We start from the raw sequence: 14,297 nt of genomic DNA on the forward strand, positions 1-14,297 counted from the left end.
CTCAACAGTGCAGAAGAACTTGAAGAAGGAGGATGGGTACCGACCACACACCGAAAAGTACAAGAAGAGGAGGGGTGTGGTGCCCTGGGCTATTTTCACAAGTAGGACACGTGTCGATGACAAGCACCCCTTTTGCCTTCCCAAACTTGCTCCGCTGTGCTTCTTGGCCAGGGAGGCCTGAAAAGCGCTCTCCTGCCTGCCCTGCGCTTGGATCGCGTGCAGGGAGAGCCGAAAAGCGGCAGCTCCGCATGGTGCGGCAAGCCTGCAGCCCTTCCAAGCACAGGCTGTTTTGCACAAGCAAGAACACCTCGGGGAACGGAGCCAAGGGAAGAGCAGAGCTCGCTCCTGCTCCAAACCTGCAAGGGGCAAAAGAGCCAGGGAGCGCCAGGGCACGAGTGGCGCCTCGGAGGTGCAAGAGCAGCGGGCAAGAACTGAGCCCAAAGGGCCCAGAGGAGCCCTGACAAGGGGCTGCGCTCAATGCTGCGGAGGAGAAGAAGCAACCCCCGGGGGCCACCCTGGGCGTCCGCCCTGGGAGTCTAGAAAGCGTCCTCCCCCCGCCTGCGGGGCACGAGGGCCACCTTGGTGGAGCAGGAGCAGCAGGCACCTAGCCAAAACGGCCCAAAGGAGCCCTGGCAAGGGGCCGTGCTCAATGCTGCAGAGGAAGGCAAAAAACCCCCGGGGACACTTGCTAGCCCACCGTGGGGGGGAAAAAAGCCTTCCTCCCCGCAGCTGCAGGGCACGAGAGGCCACCTTCGTGGTGCATGAGCAGCAGGCAGTAACCCAGCCAAAATGGCCCCGAGGAGCCCTGACAAGTGCTCATGCTCAGTGCTGCAGAGGAAGGCAAAAAACCCCCGGGCACCAGAGCCAATCTGCCCCGGGGGAAAATTCCGTCCTGACCCCAGCGTCGCAGGCGATGGGCTATTCCCTGAGCACGTGAGCAAGACCTGCCTCCTCGGCCCGCAGGCTGCTCACGCCTCCCAGGAGATGCCCAACCCCGATTCTCCCTCCACCTGCTGCCACCTCAGGGCCTTCCCAGAGGGGCAAAACGCCCCCGGCCTGATCCATCTGGGGGACAACCATCCTTCCTGCGCCTGGCAAGGCACCAGTGGCTGCTCCAAAGCACCGGCACCCCCGCCAACATCTCTGCATCCCATTCCTCACGGCTGCTGCCACTGGCTCCGCAGGGGATGAGGATGGCGAGCTCTGCAGTGCTCCTCAAGAAGGCATTCCCTTGCTCTTGCCACTGCTAGCCAGCTGAAAAGGCCAGCCAGCCTCACCAACCTCCAGCTCTTGGGGGTTCTTCTCGTCTCCAGCAGCCTCGTCGAGCCTCCTCCGGCCTTCCTCCCTCAGCCCTCGCCAAGTAATTCCACCGCCTCCTCAAGGACTTCCTCTCGCCCGTCTTGGGGCTGCCCCCAGGCCAGCTATGGCAGCGCGACGCGGGAGCGTGCTCCCTTTTATGCTGCCCCGGGGCATGGTGACTGCTGCGTTGCCGGGCGCTGGCACTGTGACACGGGGGTGACGGGCCCCCCCCCTGCGCAGCCCCGCCCGCCGGCCCTCTGCCCAGCATCCTTCCCAGGAAGGCCTTTGGGCTGCTGGCCCCGAGGCACTCCCTGGGCCCAGGAGGCTCAGGGGGCTGTCCCTGCCCTTGCTGGCCATGCCCTGGGCACAGCTGCTGGGCGTCCCGCTAAATACATCTGGACATTCAGACGACGTCGTGAAGGCTGTTTGTCCCAGCTACATTCATTTGGTTGTGGGGATGCCAGAGGTGAAAGCAAGGCTTTTGGTTCCCTCGGCGTGAACTGTGCAGAGACGGAGAGCACGTGCAGGATGGCCTCGCCGTTCCTGACCCATGCACCAAGGGACATTTGCTGCTCCCCTGCTTATGCTGAGGTCTTCTTCTGGGAAAGAAGTCCCAAATCCTTTTCTCTTCTTGACCATCTTTTTCCTTGCACTCCAGAGCTTTTCTCCTCCCTTGGCCTTCACCCTCAATACCTTTCCTGAAAGTGACGGCAGCCCTCTCAGCCTTTGCCTTGCTCCTGCTAGTCGTCTCCACCTCAGCTAGAGAGTCCTGAAGGATGGCTGCAGGTCCCTTCCAACTCAACCCTTCTCTTCTCTTCACTTGTGTTCTATTCCCTGCACTGACGATGAGGCGAATAACAAGGAGACCACTAGTTGCCTGAAATGCCAGGGGGTTTGCAGCTCCAGAAACACTTTCGAGGACACAAATCAAAAAGGATACAAGTAGAAACAGGATTGGATTTCATTTGATTTTACTTTATTTTACTTTCTTTTATTTTCTGTCTTGTGCTGTTTGTTGATGTTAGTTTAGTTTCGTTTCTTTCATGTGATGTTATTGTATTTGATTTTATTACATTTTCTTTGGGGTTATTTCTTATTATTTTATTTTATGTTGGTTTATCTTCTTTTATTTTACCTTGCTTTATGCGTTTTTATTTTGTTTTGTTATTTGATTATTTTATCATTTTATTTGACCTTATTTTGGTTTAGGCTCTTTTAGGCTCTTTTGCTGAATCTCTTTCAGAGCCGATGCTCACAAGCATTAACACAATGCGCATGTGCAGCCAGGAGCAGGCTGATGTGTTCTTCGGTTTAGTTTGAAAAAGCATCCCTTGCAGTCTGGCAAAGGAAAGCCGCAGAAAGGAGCAGCAGGAAGACAGGCCAAGCAGTCCCTCGTTTCTCAACAGTGCAGAAGAACTTGAAGAAGGAGGATGGGTACCGACCACACACCGAAAAGTACAAGAAGAGGAGGGGTGTGGTGCCCTGGGCTATTTTCACAAGTAGGACACGTGTCGATGACAAGCACCCCTTTTGCCTTCCCAAACTTGCTCCACTGTGCTTCTTGGCCAGGGAGGCCTGAAAAGCGCTCTCCTGCCTGCCCTGCGCTTGGATCGCGTGCAGGGAGAGCTGAAAAGCGGCAGCTCCGCATGGTGCGGCAAGCCTGCAGCCCTTCCAAGCACAGGCTGTTTTGCACAAGCAAGGACACCTCGGGAAACGCAGCCAAGGGAAGAGCAGAGCTCGCTCCTGCTCCAAACCTGCAAGGGGCAAAAGAGCCAGGGAGCGCCAGGGCACGAGTGGCGCCTCGGAGGTGCAAGAGCAGCGGGCAAGAACTGAGCCCAAAGGGCCCAGAGGAGCCCTGACAAGGGGCTGCGCTCAATGCTGCGGAGGAGAAGAAGCAACCCCCGGGGGCCACCCTGGGCGTCCGCCCTGGGAGTCTAGAAAGCGTCCTCCCCCCGCCTGCGGGGCACGAGGGCCACCTTGGTGGAGCAGGAGCAGCAGGCACCTAGCCAAAACGGCCCAAAGGAGCCCTGGCAAGGGGCCGTGCTCAATGCTGCAGAGGAAGGCAAAAAACCCCCGGGGACACTTGCTAGCCCACCGTGGGGGGGAAAAAAGCCTTCCTCCCCGCAGCTGCAGGGCACGAGAGGCCACCTTCGTGGTGCATGAGCAGCAGGCAGTAACCCAGCCAAAATGGCCCCGAGGAGCCCTGACAAGTGCTCATGCTCAGTGCTGCAGAGGAAGGCAAAAAACCCCCGGGCACCAGAGCCAATCTGCCCCGGGGGAAAATTCCGTCCTGACCCCAGCGTCGCAGGCGATGGGCTATTCCCTGAGCACGTGAGCAAGACCTGCCTCCTCGGCCCGCAGGCTGCTCACGCCTCCCAGGAGATGCCCAACCCCGATTCTCCCTCCACCTGCTGCCACCTCAGGGCCTTCCCAGAGGGGCAAAACGCCCCCGGCCTGATCCATCTGGGGGACAACCATCCTTCCTGCGCCTGGCAAGGCACCAGTGGCTGCTCCAAAGCACCGGCACCCCCGCCAACATCTCTGCATCCCATTCCTCACGGCTGCTGCCACTGGCTCCGCAGGGGATGAGGATGGCGAGCTCTGCAGTGCTCCTCAAGAAGGCATTCCCTTGCTCTTGCCACTGCTAGCCAGCTGAAAAGGCCAGCCAGCCTCACCAACCTCCAGCTCTTGGGGGTTCTTCTCGTCTCCAGCAGCCTCGTCGAGCCTCCTCCGGCCTTCCTCCCTCAGCCCTCGCCAAGTAATTCCACCGCCTCCTCAAGGACTTCCTCTCGCCCGTCTTGGGGCTGCCCCCAGGCCAGCTATGGCAGCGCGACGCGGGAGCGTGCTCCCTTTTATGCTGCCCCGGGGCATGGTGACTGCTGCGTTGCCGGGCGCTGGCACTGTGACACGGGGGTGACGGGCCCCCCCCCTGCGCAGCCCCGCCCGCCGGCCCTCTGCCCAGCATCCTTCCCAGGAAGGCCTTTGGGCTGCTGGCCCCGAGGCACTCCCTGGGCCCAGGAGGCTCAGGGGGCTGTCCCTGCCCTTGCTGGCCATGCCCTGGGCACAGCTGCTGGGCGTCCCGCTAAATACATCTGGACATTCAGACGACGTCGTGAAGGCTGTTTGTCCCAGCTACATTCATTTGGTTGTGGGGATGCCAGAGGTGAAAGCAAGGCTTTTGGTTCCCTCGGCGTGAACTGTGCAGAGACGGAGAGCACGTGCAGGATGGCCTCGCCGTTCCTGACCCATGCACCAAGGGACATTTGCTGCTCCCCTGCTTATGCTGAGGTCTTCTTCTGGGAAAGAAGTCCCAAATCCTTTTCTCTTCTTGACCATCTTTTTCCTTGCACTCCAGAGCTTTTCTCCTCCCTTGGCCTTCACCCTCAATACCTTTCCTGAAAGTGACGGCAGCCCTCTCAGCCTTTGCCTTGCTCCTGCTAGTCGTCTCCACCTCAGCTAGAGAGTCCTGAAGGATGGCTGCAGGTCCCTTCCAACTCAACCCTTCTCTTCTCTTCACTTGTGTTCTATTCCCTGCACTGACGATGAGGCGAATAACAAGGAGACCACTAGTTGCCTGAAATGCCAGGGGGTTTGCAGCTCCAGAAACACTTTCGAGGACACAAATCAAAAAGGATACAAGTAGAAACAGGATTGGATTTCATTTGATTTTACTTTATTTTACTTTCTTTTATTTTCTGTCTTGTGCTGTTGGTTGATGTTAGTTTAGTTTCGTTTCTTTCATGTGATGTTATTGTATTTGATTTTATTACATTTTCTTTGGGGTTATTTCTTATTATTTTATTTTATGTTGGTTTATCTTCTTTTATTTTACCTTGCTTTATGCGTTTTTATTTTGTTTTGTTATTTGATTATTTTATCATTTTATTTGACCTTATTTTGGTTTAGGCTCTTTTAGGCTCTTTTGCTGAATCTCTTTCAGAGCCGATGCTCACAAGCATTAACACAATGCGCATGTGCAGCCAGGAGCAGGCTGATGTGTTCTTCGGTTTAGTTTGAAAAAGCATCCCTTGCAGTCTGGCAAAGGAAAGCCGCAGAAAGGAGCAGCAGGAAGACAGGCCAAGCAGTCCCTCGTTTCTCAACAGTGCAGAAGAACTTGAAGAAGGAGGATGGGTACCGACCACACACCGAAAAGTACAAGAAGAGGAGGGGTGTGGTGCCCTGGGCTATTTTCACAAGTAGGACACGTGTCGATGACAAGCACCCCTTTTGCCTTCCCAAACTTGCTCCACTGTGCTTCTTGGCCAGGGAGGCCTGAAAAGCGCTCTCCTGCCTGCCCTGCGCTTGGATCGCGTGCAGGGAGAGCTGAAAAGCGGCAGCTCCGCATGGTGCGGCAAGCCTGCAGCCCTTCCAAGCACAGGCTGTTTTGCACAAGCAAGGACACCTCGGGAAACGCAGCCAAGGGAAGAGCAGAGCTCGCTCCTGCTCCAAACCTGCAAGGGGCAAAAGAGCCAGGGAGCGCCAGGGCACGAGTGGCGCCTCGGAGGTGCAAGAGCAGCGGGCAAGAACTGAGCCCAAAGGGCCCAGAGGAGCCCTGACAAGGGGCTGCGCTCAATGCTGCGGAGGAGAAGAAGCAACCCCCGGGGGCCACCCTGGGCGTCCGCCCTGGGAGTCTAGAAAGCGTCCTCCCCCCGCCTGCGGGGCACGAGGGCCACCTTGGTGGAGCAGGAGCAGCAGGCACCTAGCCAAAACAGCCCAAAGGAGCCCTGGCAAGGGGCCGTGCTCAATGCTGCAGAGGAAGGCAAAAAACCCCCGGGGACACTTGCTAGCCCACCGTGGGGGGGAAAAAAGCCTTCCTCCCCGCAGCTGCAGGGCACGAGAGGCCACCTTCGTGGTGCATGAGCAGCAGGCAGTAACCCAGCCAAAATGGCCCCGAGGAGCCCTGACAAGTGCTCATGCTCAGTGCTGCAGAGGAAGGCAAAAAACCCCCGGGCACCAGAGCCAATCTGCCCCGGGGGAAAATTCCGTCCTGACCCCAGCGTCGCAGGCGATGGGCTATTCCCTGAGCACGTGAGCAAGACCTGCCTCCTCGGCCCGCAGGCTGCTCACGCCTCCCAGGAGATGCCCAACCCCGATTCTCCCTCCACCTGCTGCCACCTCAGGGCCTTCCCAGAGGGGCAAAACGCCCCCGGCCTGATCCATCTGGGGGACAACCATCCTTCCTGCGCCTGGCAAGGCACCAGTGGCTGCTCCAAAGCACCGGCACCCCCGCCAACATCTCTGCATCCCATTCCTCACGGCTGCTGCCACTGGCTCCGCAGGGGATGAGGATGGCGAGCTCTGCAGTGCTCCTCAAGAAGGCATTCCCTTGCTCTTGCCACTGCTAGCCAGCTGAAAAGGCCAGCCAGCCTCACCAACCTCCAGCTCTTGGGGGTTCTTCTCGTCTCCAGCAGCCTCGTCGAGCCTCCTCCGGCCTTCCTCCCTCAGCCCTCGCCAAGTAATTCCACCGCCTCCTCAAGGACTTCCTCTCGCCCGTCTTGGGGCTGCCCCCAGGCCAGCTATGGCAGCGCGACGCGGGAGCGTGCTCCCTTTTATGCTGCCCCGGGGCATGGTGACTGCTGCGTTGCCGGGCGCTGGCACTGTGACACGGGGGTGACGGGCCCCCCCCCTGCGCAGCCCCGCCCGCCGGCCCTCTGCCCAGCATCCTTCCCAGGAAGGCCTCTGGGCTGCTGGCCCCGAGGCACTCCCTGGGCCCAGGAGGCTCAGGGGGCTGTCCCTGCCCTTGCTGGCCATGCCCTGGGCACAGCTGCTGGGCGTCCCGCTAAATACATCTGGACATTCAGACGACGTCGTGAAGGCTGTTTGTCCCAGCTACATTCATTTGGTTGTGGGGATGCCAGAGGTGAAAGCAAGGCTTTTGCTTCCCTCGGCGTGAACTGTGCAGAGACGGAGAGCACGTGCAGGATGGCCTCGCCGTTCCTGACCCATGCACCAAGGGACATTTGCTGCTCCCCTGCTTATGCTGAGGTCTTCTTCTGGGAAAGAAGTCCCAAATCCTTTTCTCTTCTTGACCATCTTTTTCCTTGCACTCCAGAGCTTTTCTCCTCCCTTGGCCTTCACCCTCAATACCTTTCCTGAAAGAGACGGCAGCCCTCTCAGCCTTTGCCTTGCTCCTGCTAGTCGTCTTCACCTCAGCTAGAGAGTCCTGAAGGATGGCTGCAGGTCCCTTCCAACTCAACCCTTCTCTTCTCTTCACTTGTGTTCTATTCCCTGCACTGACGATGAGGCGAATAACAAGGAGACCACTAGTTGCCTGAAATGCCAGGGGGTTTGCAGCTCCAGAAACACTTTCGAGGACACAAATCAAAAAGGATACAAGTAGAAACAGGATTGGATTTCATTTGATTTTACTTTATTTTACTTTCTTTTATTTTCTGTCTTGTGCTGTTGGTTGATGTTAGTTTAGTTTCGTTTCTTTCATGTGATGTTATTGTATTTGATTTTATTACATTTTCTTTGGGGTTATTTCTTATTATTTTATTTTATGTTGGTTTATCTTCTTTTATTTTACCTTGTGTCCTGGTTTCAGCTGGGATAGAGTTAATTTTCTTCTTAGTAGCTGGTAGAGTGCTGTGTTTTGGATTTAGGATGAGAATAATGTTGATAAGACACTGATGTTTTGGTTCTTGCTGAGTAGAGTTTACACTAGTCAAGGACTTTTTAGCTTTTTGTGCTCTGCCAGGTGCATAAGAAGCTGGGAGGGAGCATAGCTAGGACAGCTGACCCAGACTGGCCAAAGGGCTATTCCATACCATATGACATCATGCTCAGTATATAAGCTGGGGGAAGAAGAAGGAAGGGGGGGACATTCGGAGTGATGGCGTTTGTCTTCCCAAGTAACCGTTACGCGTGATGGAGCCCTGCTTTCCTGGAGATGGCTGAACACCTGCCTGCCGCTGGGAAGTAGTGAATGAATTCCTTGCTTTGCTTTGCTTGTGCGTGTGGCTTTTGCTTTACCTATTAAACTGTCTTTATCTCAACCCATGAGTTTTCTCACTTTTACTCTTCCGATTCTCTCCCCCATCCCACCGGGGGGGAGTGAGCGAGCGGCTGTGTGGTGGTTAGTTGCTGGCTGGGGTTAAACCACGACACCTTGCTTTATGCGTTTTTATTTTGTTTTGTTATTTGATTATTTTATCATTTTATTTGACCTTATTTTGGTTTAGGCTCTTTTAGGCTCTTTTGCTGAATCTCTTTCAGAGCCGATGCTCACAAGCATTAACACAATGCGCATGTGCAGCCAGGAGCAGGCTGATGTGTTCTTCGGTTTAGTTTGAAAAAGCATCCCTTGCAGTCTGGCAAAGGAAAGCCGCAGAAAGGAGCAGCAGGAAGACAGGCCAAGCAGTCCCTCGTTTCTCAACAGTGCAGAAGAACTTGAAGAAGGAGGATGGGTACCGACCACACACCGAAAAGTACAAGAAGAGGAGGGGTGTGGTGCCCTGGGCTATTTTCACAAGTAGGACACGTGTCGATGACAAGCACCCCTTTTGCCTTCCCAAACTTGCTCCGCTGTGCTTCTTGGCCAGGGAGGCCTGAAAAGCGCTCTCCTGCCTGCCCTGCGCTTGGATCGCGTGCAGGGAGAGCCGAAAAGCGGCAGCTCCGCATGGTGCGGCAAGCCTGCAGCCCTTCCAAGCACAGGCTGTTTTGCACAAGCAAGAACACCTCGGGGAACGGAGCCAAGGGAAGAGCAGAGCTCGCTCCTGCTCCAAACCTGCAAGGGGCAAAAGAGCCAGGGAGCGCCAGGGCACGAGTGGCGCCTCGGAGGTGCAAGAGCAGCGGGCAAGAACTGAGCCCAAAGGGCCCAGAGGAGCCCTGACAAGGGGCTGCGCTCAATGCTGCGGAGGAGAAGAAGCAACCCCCGGGGGCCACCCTGGGCGTCCGCCCTGGGAGTCTAGAAAGCGTCCTCCCCCCGCCTGCGGGGCACGAGGGCCACCTTGGTGGAGCAGGAGCAGCAGGCACCTAGCCAAAACGGCCCAAAGGAGCCCTGGCAAGGGGCCGTGCTCAATGCTGCTGTCCCGATCCAATGTCGAGAGAGGTTTCGATACGATCCCAAGGACGAGATTAAGACGCAAACGAGGTCAAATGCCGTACAACCTTTTGACTTTATTTTGGCGAACGAAGGGGTGAGGACCGGGTAGGGAGATAGGGGGAAAAAAAAAAAGAAAAAGGAAAGAAAGAAAAAAAAAGAGAGAGAGGAAAAGAGAGAAAAATAGAAAGAGCGTGCTCAGGCGGGTGAGAAAAGAGCCACGTAGGGGAACTAGCTACCGCCACTCCGAGTCCGGCGTTGTCCCGTCGATCAAAGGTCCAGTCGGTCCAGCCTCTGTGTCCGCAGGAGCAGCTTCCAAGGAGGTGCACGGTGAAGGACGAGGAGAAAAAGAGGACCTCAAAAGGCGCACGCGGTCCTTTTATAGGGCCATGCACATGCGCAGAGCAGGTCTGCGTACATGCAGTTTGCGCTTCTGCTTTTCGCGCCCTGGTCTCTGCGCAGGCGTGCGTGCAGTCCATGGCCCCGCCTTCCGCGTCCTGGCCTCTGCCTTTCGCGCCCTGGTGTCTGCGCAGGCGTGCGTGCAGTCCATGGTCCCGCCTTTCGTGTCCTGGTCTCTGCATGGGCTGTGGTGGTTTCATCGGGGGCTGGATGTCAGACCCAGAAGATGGCGGTAGAACGGCAATGTCGAGACAATTCTGATTAGTCCTCGACACCACCCCGTGGCTCGACATTGCAGTCTTCACAGTGGTAAGAGAGGTGGGAAGGGAGAGGGAGAGGGGGAGGGAGAGAGAGAGAGAGAGAGAGAGAGAGAGAGAGAGAGAGAGAGGACAGAGCAGAGGTGGAGACAGAAGCAGAGAAAAAGGGAACATGGGACATGGCAAGAGTGTTCAATTGCAAACAAACAGGAACATTGTCCAATGTAAACACTCCTTTTTCCTTAATCTTTCTAAGTTTAACAATGTTCAACAACCCTGAGAAATCCATTGCGCGAGGTAGTTCACCATTATAAGAAGTATAGAACAACTAGTGAGTATGACATGGGTAGGAATATGCAATTTTTTTTTTTTTTTGTTGTTGTTGTTTTGGTGTGTTTTTTGTTTGAGGTCTAAACAATGGTTATTGTGGTGGGTTCTACCCGGTGAACGGCACGGATTTGTTGTATGCCCTCGGGTGAGGTGGTAGGTATGAACTGCATATTAGATACCACATGTCGTATTAGCTGAACAAAACAGGGTATTATACAGGGTAAAAACATTAAAGTGGCAAATGCACATAGCAAATATAACAGCAACTGTTTCACCCATGGCGCCCCCGGCAGCCAGGACCATAAATTACCATTCCAACCATTCCAGGTCTGGACGGGGACGTGGGCTATTTTCCTAATGTCTTTGGTTAATTGGAGGACTACTTCGCCTACATTGTCTATTTCTAAACAACAGTTAGAAACATTTAATTTCCCACATACCCCTCCTTCTTCAGCCAGTAAATAATCTAAAACCATACGGTGTTGAAGGATTGCCGTGCGCATTTGTTGAGACTGGTGAGTTAAAAGATCTATAGCATTGGCGGTTTTATTGGTAACAATTTCTAAAACCGCTTGTAATCGGATTATACGGTTCAAATTATAGATTGGTTCCCTTGCCCCTGATATCGGTTCACTGGGGTTCCAGGTGGCAGGCCCATAATGTTGGATTATTCTTTCAGGAGGCCACTCATTTTCCCCCCATTTTTGTGTTCCACCTATGTTCACCTCAACAGCTCGCTTGCGGCGGGCAATCTTTCCATCTTCCAGATTATCGTACAATCTTATCCCCAACTGAGAGCCACCCGTTTGCGGAAGAAGGAAGAATAAAGGCCGGATAATTCCCACATAACAGACCCCTGACCAATGCGCTGGCAGTCGTTTATAGGCAGTATGTCCACAAATCCAATAATGGCCCCTTTTAGCTGTGGCCCCGTTGGCGAATGGTCCCGCTGCATCCCCGGGGAACTGGAAATACATTGTTTTGTCGTTGCCCACAGGGCTAAAAAAGACGGTTGGGTTATTATTCATCCGGCCGGTGCAATACCAGGCCCCAAAGCTGCTTTTCCATTCACAGGTTTGCTTGTAAGCGTGGTCCCTAGATTGTTGGAAAATTAACGTTTCATTTTTATTTGCCCAGTACCCTTTGAACCCTCGACTGCGTCCGGCACTATCAAGCCATGCCCATATGGAGATACCCCTATCTGCATTTACCAACTTGTTCGTAAGTGTCCATTGGCACTTGCTTTCTCCCACATAGACCCCTCCCTTTTGAGTACGATTTAAACAATATTGCCCCACAGCAGGAAATTGAACTGGCCATGTTCCACTATCACCCCAAGTGTCATTCGTGGTTTCACTATAATTACTCACAATTTGGGCTGGGGTGAGGGGTGTGGACGTCCACGGCCAACTCGACAGCCCCAGAGGTCCCCCACAAACCCAGCAATGACTTAAATTAAAAGCTCGGCTTATAGCTTTGGCTAATAATACAAATTCATTGTCCTTGAAGGGATCAAACGGGTCAGGGGAGGGTGAAGGAATTAGCTCTCCGCCACTGTTACAGGTACATTTCCAAACTAGTACAGCCACCAATAACGCGCGCATCCTGATTAAGCAGCAATCGGCGTCTGTCTAGTCTCCGTCGGGTGGTGTGTGTCCAGGTCAGCTGCTTCCTCCTGGAAAACAAAAATAGAAGCAAACTCGCTTCTCGGGTCAGAAGGAAGGGACAATCCATTTAGCATGAATTTTGTGGATCTTTCCACAAGCATCTTTTGCCTTCCACGTGTATTTATTCACTGGGGTGTCTAATGTTAGTGGTACTGCTCCCACGGTGGGGAGTTCAACTAAGACGGGTTGTCCGGGGAAACAGGATGGGTTGACGGAGTGGTCAGGGCCAGGTGAGGTGGGCATGATTGTAGGCGCTAGTGGGCAAAACGCCGTAATTTTTGGGCATCCGTTTGTTCCCCAACGGCTATTGACGCTAGTCACTGCATCTCCTACCCGCTCAGCCCACCCCGGTTTGTGCGGTTTCAGGAAGCGCTTCAGCAAGCCGTTTGTTCTCTCCACAATCCCATTTGCTTGAGGGTAGTATGGAGTGTGGAATACCCATGAAATCCCCTCCCAAGCCGCCCATTCCTGGACCATCTTGGCTGTGAAGTGTGTACCATTGTCAGATTGAATCAACTGCGGTTTAGGGAAGGTCCCAAACCATTCTTTCAGGGCCTTCACCGTATTCTCCCCTGTTGCCTTAGCGCAGGCTTTAGCCTGTGCTAGGCCAGATACTATTTCAACACCCACTAATACATAGCACTTCCCTTCTGATTTACGGAACGGACCAATGTAATCAACCTGCCAGGCCTCCCACAAACCTTTTCCCTCTCTCAAATGTAGGGGACTGTCTTCCAGGGGGTGCCTGTCTAAGCGGATACGACATTGCTCACAGGCCGAAATGCAAGTTTTGCAATTTTCTCGGGTAACCGGCCAGCCTCTGGCCTGAGCCTCTCGGTAGAGGTCTTGGGCTCCAGTGTGCCCTCTCTTAAGGTGCAACCATTCCAGGAGTCGCTCCCAATCCTCTGCTACTGGATCACTTTGCAAGGGGGCGAGGCGGGCCAGCTCATCAACCCTATTGTTCCAATGGCCGGACGGATTTTCTCCCGTCTGATGGGAGGCTACCCATCCTACCGCAAAGTTCCCCCGTCTGGCAATGGTTAAAATATCTTGCCACTTCTCCTTTTGCCATACAGGTATTCTGTTAACCTCCCACCCATTTTGTTCCCAAAAGGGGAGCCACTCTGTACACCCCTTAAAGACAGCAAAGGAGTCAGTGTAGATATAGATTGGAGAGGCAGATTGGGCTTCATGTTGAAAGACACTCCATACGGCCACTAATTCCCCTACTTGAGCGCTGCCTTCTCCTTCGGTAATTATTTTTCGGTCGGTCCTTATCTGTAGGGCGACAGCACGGTATTTCCAAGTTCTGCCCTCTCGTTTAGCAGAGGCATCAGTGAACCAAGCGTTCTGTAATTGTTCTGAAAATGGGGGGGCTACCTGCACAGCAGAAGGAGGCACGTCACTTTCCCGGTCTGGGGCCACTCCCTCTTGGATAACTAAATTTTTGGCAGCGCCCTCAGAAACTTCAAAAATACCACAATAATGTTCTATTTGCGCGTACCATTTCCGCACCGAAGCTCTTTGTGCCACCCCGTCAGGGGGAGGTGTCCCCGTTAAAACTGGTTTAATCACTTTGAAAGGACCTCTGAGCACTATTGGTTGCTGGCGAATGGTGCGCTCTGCTTCTCGTAAAGCCAGGCTGACTACGAACAGCCCCTTTTCCCACATGGTGTACCGTTTTTCTGCATCCTTGAAACTCCGAGAATAAAAGCCAATGGGCCGGATGGGCCCTGCTGGCCCCCGTTGCCACAAATGAATCGATAGCCCGGTTGCGGCAAACCCCCACTCGATCTGCACCGGGTCTGTCGGGTGGATAGGCCCCAGGGCTTGGTATGCATTTGCCTCGAACACCAACAGCCGTAGCGCCTCATCGTGGACCGGGGTCCACTCCCATTGCGCCCTTTTCCGTAGTAAATCATATAGGGGTCTCGCGATAATTGAGAAATCAGGGATATGCTTTCTCCAGAACACAAGCAGCCCTAACGCATGCTGTAAGTCTTTTTTCGATTCGGGTATCTTAATTTGGTCGAGGGAGGAAAGGGTGTCTGGTGGGATACATGTCATCCCTCCCTTCCACCAAATTCCTAAAAATTTCACCTCACTTGAAGGGGTTTGCATTTTCTCAGGTGGGATTGTCAATCCTATACTCTCTAGATGGGTGATGATGTCCTTCTGGACTTCCCCAACTTCTTCCACCTGATTTCCCCCTATGAGTACATCATCTATATATTGGTAAACTTTCACCCCCGCCCTTATGGGAATTGCTTCCAGCTCCTGTGCTAGAGCGTGGTGGGCTAA

Source organism: Platalea leucorodia (genome assembly GCF_965183815.1).
Source record: "Platalea leucorodia genome assembly, contig: HAP1_HAP1_SCAFFOLD_71, whole genome shotgun sequence".
Taxonomy (NCBI): domain Eukaryota; kingdom Metazoa; phylum Chordata; class Aves; order Pelecaniformes; family Threskiornithidae; genus Platalea; species Platalea leucorodia.